The 7,767-nt window shown below is 37.3% G+C and overlaps 1 pseudogene; it reads left to right on the top strand.

The window, feature by feature from the left end:
• The first annotated feature begins 201 nt into the window (after window positions 1-201).
• Window positions 202-4,559, top strand: LOC123252362 (annotated as a pseudogene).
• Window positions 4,560-7,767: the final 3,208 nt, after the last annotated feature.

Raw genomic sequence — 7,767 nt, 5'->3', positions numbered from 1 at the left:
CTCCATAAAAAATACCCAGGGCCAATGCCTTTCTCTCATTCTTTTTGGTGTGTGTACATTGTATTTCTTGGATGTTGGTGGTCATGACTTTGTTGAATTTTTCCTTCCTTTCCCAGCCAGAAGTCTGAGTGAGGAGTTTAGGCAAGTCTTTGTATTGAATTCCAGAGAGGTTTTTGCCCTGAGACTTTTTTTCGAGTCTCCATGGTGGTGTCTGCTTTGTGCAGCCCTGCTCTATCTCTGCACCCAAGCTCTGTGTTCCTCAACCTCCTGGGGTGCCTAGTCTTGCTGCTCTTAGAGGTAAGTCTGTGGTGTCCTCAGCCAGCCCCACCCCCTGAAAACCTAGAGTTTATCCTGTGCTTGCTCTGGCTCTGGTAAGAACTTGGGTTTTAGTGGGAGTTATTTTGCTTCCCTTTAGTGTGGTAATACCCAAACTTTGCCTACCTTAATGCTATGTCCTACCGTGGACCCCCTTCAATCATCTGATTTTGGTTTTGTCCTATTGAGGCACTTTATATTGGTCAGTGGAGAGAAGAGGAAGAGCCTTGCTTCTACTCTGGGCCATCTTAATGCGGAAGTCCCCAAGGTCTATTCAAATGATAATCCAGTCAACTTTTTTTCTCCATCAAAATGTGACTTTTACTTAAGACTTTAGAGTTTACAAAAGGCTTTACTTGCATCATTCCATCTTCAAGTGTGCATTGATATAAGAAAATAAAGTGGCATGTCAATATTGAACAAAAATGGATAACCTTCATAATTTAGTAGATGATTTGATTTTTATTTAAATTTGACATAGAAAGAGATACCACGATGAGAAAAGCATAAGAACTTTCATTATTATCCTCATTAACAAATCCAAACCAATACAAGTGAGAATTTTTTTGAAAAAAAATTGTTCTCCTAAACTCACAGTTGCATTCTCTTCCAACTGAGCAGGTTGTTTAGCCTTTTAAGACTTTCGAGAAGGCATTTTAAGAGGGACACCTACCTAGAGACAATTTCTAGCTCTGCACCTTCCATCTGGCTTCTAATAAGCCAGTTGATTTTCTTAGAGACAGGAGGTGATTTTGACAGTTATTGACATTTTGAGGGGAAAAAGGGATGTGGGATGGAAGGCTCAGAGTTTTAATATATCAAATCTGCTCTTTTGTCTGTTCATTTTTCAGAGAATTTAAAGCCTTTGGAACTCACTCTGAAGTTCTGCCTGTTGATGTGCTATTCAAGTGCATTTTAAGAGCCAACCTAAGTTGCGACAATATCATTACCTTGAATTAAAGTGCAAGAAGAATATTCTGCTGGGAGCATTACGGTAACCTACATGCAACAAATCATTCATGAATACTTCTCATCAAATTAGCTTTATCCCTGCTCTAGAATAAATGGCAGAACATTCTCGGGAATATGTCCTGAATCAGTAGCAGACTCTCCTTCTTAAATCTCCATAACTGTCTGGGGTAATCTTCAACAGCTGGGTGCTATTAGAATCTGCTCTAATGGGGAGTGTGTGGCATGCTCTGAGGCAGGCCTGTCTTATTGCTACTTATCCAGTGGGGGCATGGAATGAGGTGACATGGTAATGAGTTAATACAAATGACTTTAGTAACTTTCCCACCGCTACCAGGCTGAGTCTGGCAATCAGAGGGAAACCATTGTCTGCCTTCTGTGATGGTTTTAATGGGCTCCATTTGATTTAATATCGCTGGTGGGGAAAATGTTAAAGGAAAGTAGGTCACCATCTCTTTGCTTTGCTCAGATAACAGGACAGCACTTACCTGGCTTGTCCAAAGCATTATATTTACTTTTTTTTCCATGAAGGAAATAACTCTTTGGAACTAGGACTCAGGCTATATTCACTGAGGCACTAGTTATCTGATAGTACACTGGATAATTGTATATACTAATAGGCATAATTTTGTTTATGAGTGATTAAAATACATTATCAGGAGACAAATTGAAGATGGTCCCCACTATATTCTGCCATAAGCACTACTGTGCAGTATTTTTTTTGGAGTTGCTAGATATATTTTGTGGAAGTAGGCACCTGACAGTCCTTTTGTGGATATCTCTTGCACATAGAGGAACTTCCAGACAAGTATATTTTGAAAAATGTGGAACATTTGCATAAATATGTCAGCCATCAAAAATGTGCTTATTTTAGCACTTCAAAGATCTGCATGTGTATTCTCTTCATCATATCCTATACTAGTTCATATTTTTAAAATATTATAAGGTGTTCTATATTCCCTTAATATCATTTGATACTCACAAAACCATGTAAAATTAGTTTAATTTTTATCCCCATTATATTAATCAGAAAATTGGTACTCAAAGAGATACTTAGTCATTTTCTCAGGCTTATGGCAGTGAAGAAACCAAAGTGAAGTTTCAATTGTAATATAGGGGAAAAGTGTCTGATAATAGGGGAGCTGGTGGTATAAGTGAGTCACCTGGGCCAGGGAGCCTGTAACTACTGTAGTTGGTGATTTGAGACTGTCAGGGATGTGTAGCCTGAGCTGTGATGCCCAGTCAGTCTCCCTGCTGTCTATAGGCTCCTTTAAGGTGGAGAGTGAGGAGCCCCTCCCTGCTGGAGTGAAAGCAGAACTCAACAGGAAGTGAAGCTCACACACTTCCTGAATAAAATGGATGCTTGCCCAGTACTTCCTTTGAAGTCAAGTGGTTGCTATTCTCCCCTCTCTTCAGCCCCTTAGCCCAGGATGATGTTATAAATAACTACAGAAGCTCACAGTTTCAGGTTAAGGGTTTATTTAAACTCAGAAAGGAAAACTGAAGAAAGAGGGTTTAGGGTCTGGAGAAGCTGTTGCTAAGGGCAACTGGCCAGTGTTGGCTATGTACCTAGAAGGTAAGGTCAGACTGAGGGAACCAGCCCTCAGCCAGAGATAATTTACACTGCCCTGATGTTATGTGATCCACCAGCTAGCCAGATATAGTTGATGAATTGGTTTGGGGTGTTCCTATTGCTAGGCTGACCTAATCTAATTCCCTGTCCATGCTCCACCTCCCTCAATCCCTCCCAGGTCCCCAAAGGAAGTCAAGGGGTAGCTGGGTGTCTGGGTTAGGTCAAGGAAATCAGAACCCCCAGGTTGGTTCTGCAGGGGTCTTTATAGTCCCATCTCAAACTTTCATTTCCTGGGACTGTCACCTGCTGGGCTAGAGTTCCATTCTCCTAACTGACAGAATTGCCTAGGATGATTTTGCAAATGCAAGAAATCTTGCATAAATCCTGCATTACACAATACAGGTCTTCTGGTACTCAAAGTCCAGTACCCTATCCATTCTTCATATGTCATTCATCTACATGAACACAAAGATCATATATACTACCAATAATTACCATCATTAGCATCAGTTGCAGGAGCAGCATCATTATAATATCATTGGATCATAGATTCAGAACTGGAATAGACCTTAGTCTATATCCTTTATTTTATAGATGAGGACATGGAGGGACAGAAAGTTTAAGTGATTTGTCCAACATCATTAAAGTCGGAAGTGGTAAGAACAGGAGTCAAAACAAATTTCTGTCCTCTGCCATAGAAGGAAAAGATAGAATACAAATTAAAATGGAAATATAACATTATTTCTCCATGAATTTTTCTTTCATGTAAGTAATATATGTCTTCTCTCATAACGATGAACATAGAAATATGCATTATATGATAACATAAGTACAAAGGAGACACTTTGTGTCAGCAAAGTTAGTCAGACACCATCATATCTGAGTTGCAAGAATGAAACTGAAGTGAAAAAAATTTTCTGACAACAGTTAACAATCTTTATGAAAAAGAATGTGAACTTTCTGATTGCAGAGTATTCTGATCAGGTTGAAGAAGCCTACAGGCAGATGAAATATAAAAAGAATATGGAAAGCTAGTGGCCACTATAATGTGCATTGGGTCAGAAGATCTCATGGTTTGACTCCTGGACAATATTTAGTTTGGCGGGTTAAAGCAGGAGTTTCTTTTGTTGGCATGAACTACCATTTTAACCCCACAACTAGTTTAAAAACTGTGAACTTCATGAAAGAGGGCTTGGAGGCTGGCTGCTAGATAAAAAGCCCTTTTGATGAATTACCTGTTGACTTGTCATACTCCAGAATACAGTAAATAAAGATTTATCAATCTTACAAATTTCCTTTTTGGTCTGGAACTCAAAGTTGCTACAAAATGGGATATCCCAAAATATGCCAGAGAAGCCTACAACTTAGATTTCAGGTACATTGGGAACTGCTGTGGGTGTGCACTTTATCATATCAGAATGATTGCTGTGGAGCAGGTACCTAATGCTTCTGAAAAACATGGCAGATGGGGGAGTGGCTTGAGCATGCACACCATGCCCTGGATTATAGCAAGGGCAAGGAGGAGTACTGGGAGTCTCTACCACTGGCCTCTGAGAGGCTATACTCTCCTTCCATATCCAAAACTGATGCCCAGGGAGTTAGCAAAAGAATTGCTAATTTAATGCAGCAGAAGGAGACCTCAACTGACCTTCAACTTAAAGAACTATTTGAGAAAGAGGAATTCAAATCTTTAATAGCCTAATGTAATGCGTATACCTGCGTTTCTTGGGTTTATTAATATTTATTATTTGTAAGCTTGTTTTCAAATTAATAAAAATTGAAATTTAAAAATAAAAAAATTCAACAAAATATTTAAACAAAATAAAACAATAAAAAAACAGCATTCTATTTATGAAATACCAATGATATTAGAGGTCTACTATTCAACTTGACTAAAGATTTCAAGCTTCAGATTTTGAAAGGGAATGAATAATGTTGTTCTAAAAATCAGTTATTATAAATTATTATATATTGTGCTTATTATAAAATACAGAATTTCAGGATAGAAATTAACTTCATAGATATATAACTACAGCTCCTATCCAATTAAATAAGTATTAGTGAAGGCTTCCTTTCAAATTCCAAAAGTCACAAATAAAACTATCAAAACAAAGGAATATGAAAGGTTAGTCCCCCATAGACTACCAGTCAGATGTTTACAAGATTTATAGCAAGTTATTAAACTTGTTCAAAACATAAAAATGTGCAAGCAATAATTCTAAGTACTAGAGAATTCAATTCATTATCACCTAGTAAAACACTATGAAAGCTTTGGTGGGAGGAACTGAAAATTTAAATTTCAGTCCAATGAGATCAAATCAGACAATATTTAAATAATTAATTCAGACTATTCACTTGAAGGTCCTGAAGCTGAAGCTTAAATGCTTTGACCTCAGAAAGAAAGGAAAGAACTTGTTAGAAAAGTCCCTGATGTTGGTGAAGATTGAAAGCAAAAGGAGAAGGGGATAGCAGAGGAGGAGACAGATAGATAGTGGCATGAGAACAATGAACATGGACTTTCAGAGACTAAAGAAAATAGTGGAAATTGAAGGGCCTACCATGCTATCATCCATAGGATCATGTAGAGTCAGACATAACCAAATAACCAAACAACAAAAACAATAGTTGATTTTTTTCTTCCCTTGTTTTCTCACTCCCTCCTTCCTTTTTTGCTTCCTTCCTCACTCCCTCCTTAGATTCTTTTCCTCTTTAACAAGAAACACATATGCTGTTGTTTGTGCCCAACATATTTGTGTCGAGAAAAATAAAAAATAATATTTTATAATTCATTTTAACAAACTATTCTCTTTTACTCAATTCAACCAATTCAAAGCTCAGAATACTGTGTATCTATCTGATTTTCAGGCAATAATAAAAACTGCTTTGGATGCCCACAAATTTAAAAAGCTCCCCTCCATCATTCAAGTCAATAGTGGAGTTAAGAGGAACCAATTAAAAAAATAAACACCTCTCTTTCTTTAAAAAAGAGATTATTGAAGTGACCTGAACATATATTCAGTTTAGTATGTTCAACTCTTCGCTGTATTGAAAATTCTTGTTTTCTATTATCTGAATTGCGATTCTTTCATATCCATAAAAAGAAGAAATGTATTTGGCCTATTTGAAAGATTGAATTATCAATTCAATGTCTCAGGTTTCTGAGAGCATTACTGTAACTTCTTAAAGTAGTGAAGATACTCTCAAGAAGTAATCATCACACCAGAGAGAATAAGTCTTCATGTGTTGGGCTTTAAGGTAACATTAATTTTGAAACCAATTTACAAGATTTAAAAATCAGGTCTTGAACTTTCTATAATCTGTACTGTCACTATGCCAAAAGTGGTACCAAAATAGATTGGACATAGTGTAAAGGTTAATGTCTGCATGCCATCCAGGTCACAAATAAATGTTTTATTTCATTGGGAATCCCAACTTTTGGTTGCTATAAATAATTAATTGTAAGTGCTAGATGTAAGCTGTTAAAGGTCATGCTGGAAACAGATTTGTTAAGGATTTTGCTTAGTAGATCTGTGCAAATATTTTCAGAAAAGGACAAATTATCCAAGTACTGGCTCTATACCAATGATTAAATTAATGGGAAAATTATATTAGTTTTATGTAACTGTGAGTGTATGTATGTAAATTTTCAATTCTATGGCTAAATCTAAGAGTAGAATAGTAGAAAATGCCAGCTCCAGTAGTTTAAGTAGGATCATTCAGGATAGTCATGAACCATGCAGAGAAGGTTAAATTTTGTGTATGACATCTTAATGTTTATTGTTCTTTTCCCATGCATTTTACTTCAAAATTATTTTAATTGCCCAAATAAGAATGCCAAGCATTTTCCTACTCTCCATCGTTTATTCCTGCACTGCTTCCTCCCTACCTCACCTGATACAACCTCATTCACTTTGGCACTTTTTGCTGCCCAAATTGCCTAAGATGAAAAGATGATAATTGGTTGACTTATTTAATTAATTGGGAAAACTAGAAGAAAACAGAAATAAGAAACAGAAATCTTCTCTAAACCATCATTGCCAGAGTCTGATTGGCCTTTCTGTGTAGAATGAAAATGATGAGAGTATTTTTTGACCATTTCCTTGGATGTATGACATCAATGACATTGACATTTCCTACTATCATGCAGACTGCAACATATCAATACTTTACTCCATGAATCTCAAATTAGATAATATATTTAAAAGCCTTGAAAAAAGCTTAAGGGATCAGTGTGAGAGGGAGCAAAAATGGTTGAGAATCCTCTCCAGACAATCTTAAAATAAAACCACAAAATGAATACTGGAGTAAAAAAAAAGAAAACAGAAAGAGAATGAAGCAACTTTCATGCAGAGAACAACTTGAAAGATAGGTAGAGAACATCTGGGTCTCTGGTATGAGAAGGTAGCAGAGCCAGTAGGAGGTTACAACAAGGAATAAGGTACAGACAAATGCAACTCACAACCTGATGCAACAAATAATGTTCCAGGTTTTGAACCTGGGCCCAAGCCAACATCCAGACTTTGAAACCTTGCCTAAGCAAACAGCAGAACAACCCAATGCATACTCCTTAAAATTCTAAGCAATCCTGCAATTAGGTCTGGAATTCCAGTGCAATGAAGTCTGTGCTTTGTGCCTAATCTGTGTATATCCAGAGTGAAGCCAAGATCCCCAGCTCAAGCTTATAGTGAGAACCATAGTTTGAAATAGTCTGCATTGTTCTCCTTACCAATGTAAACTAAGAGCTAGTCTCCCAAATTCCCAGCAAAGATAGTCTGGGAAAAGGGCTGGCCTAAAAGACAGACCTAGCTATCCCTTAGGAATGCTCATTGTGGAGCCCCAGGGCAAAGCAGTACACAATGTGCCTGACCTGATCAAACCCAGAATGAGACCAAAAGCCTGAGGCTAGAGTC

Source organism: Gracilinanus agilis, chromosome 6 (assembly GCF_016433145.1).
Source record: "Gracilinanus agilis isolate LMUSP501 chromosome 6, AgileGrace, whole genome shotgun sequence".
In the NCBI taxonomy this organism is placed as follows: domain Eukaryota; kingdom Metazoa; phylum Chordata; class Mammalia; order Didelphimorphia; family Didelphidae; genus Gracilinanus; species Gracilinanus agilis.
Note: the sequence above shows the minus strand (reverse complement) of the source record. Positions and strands in the feature narration are given on the sequence as shown.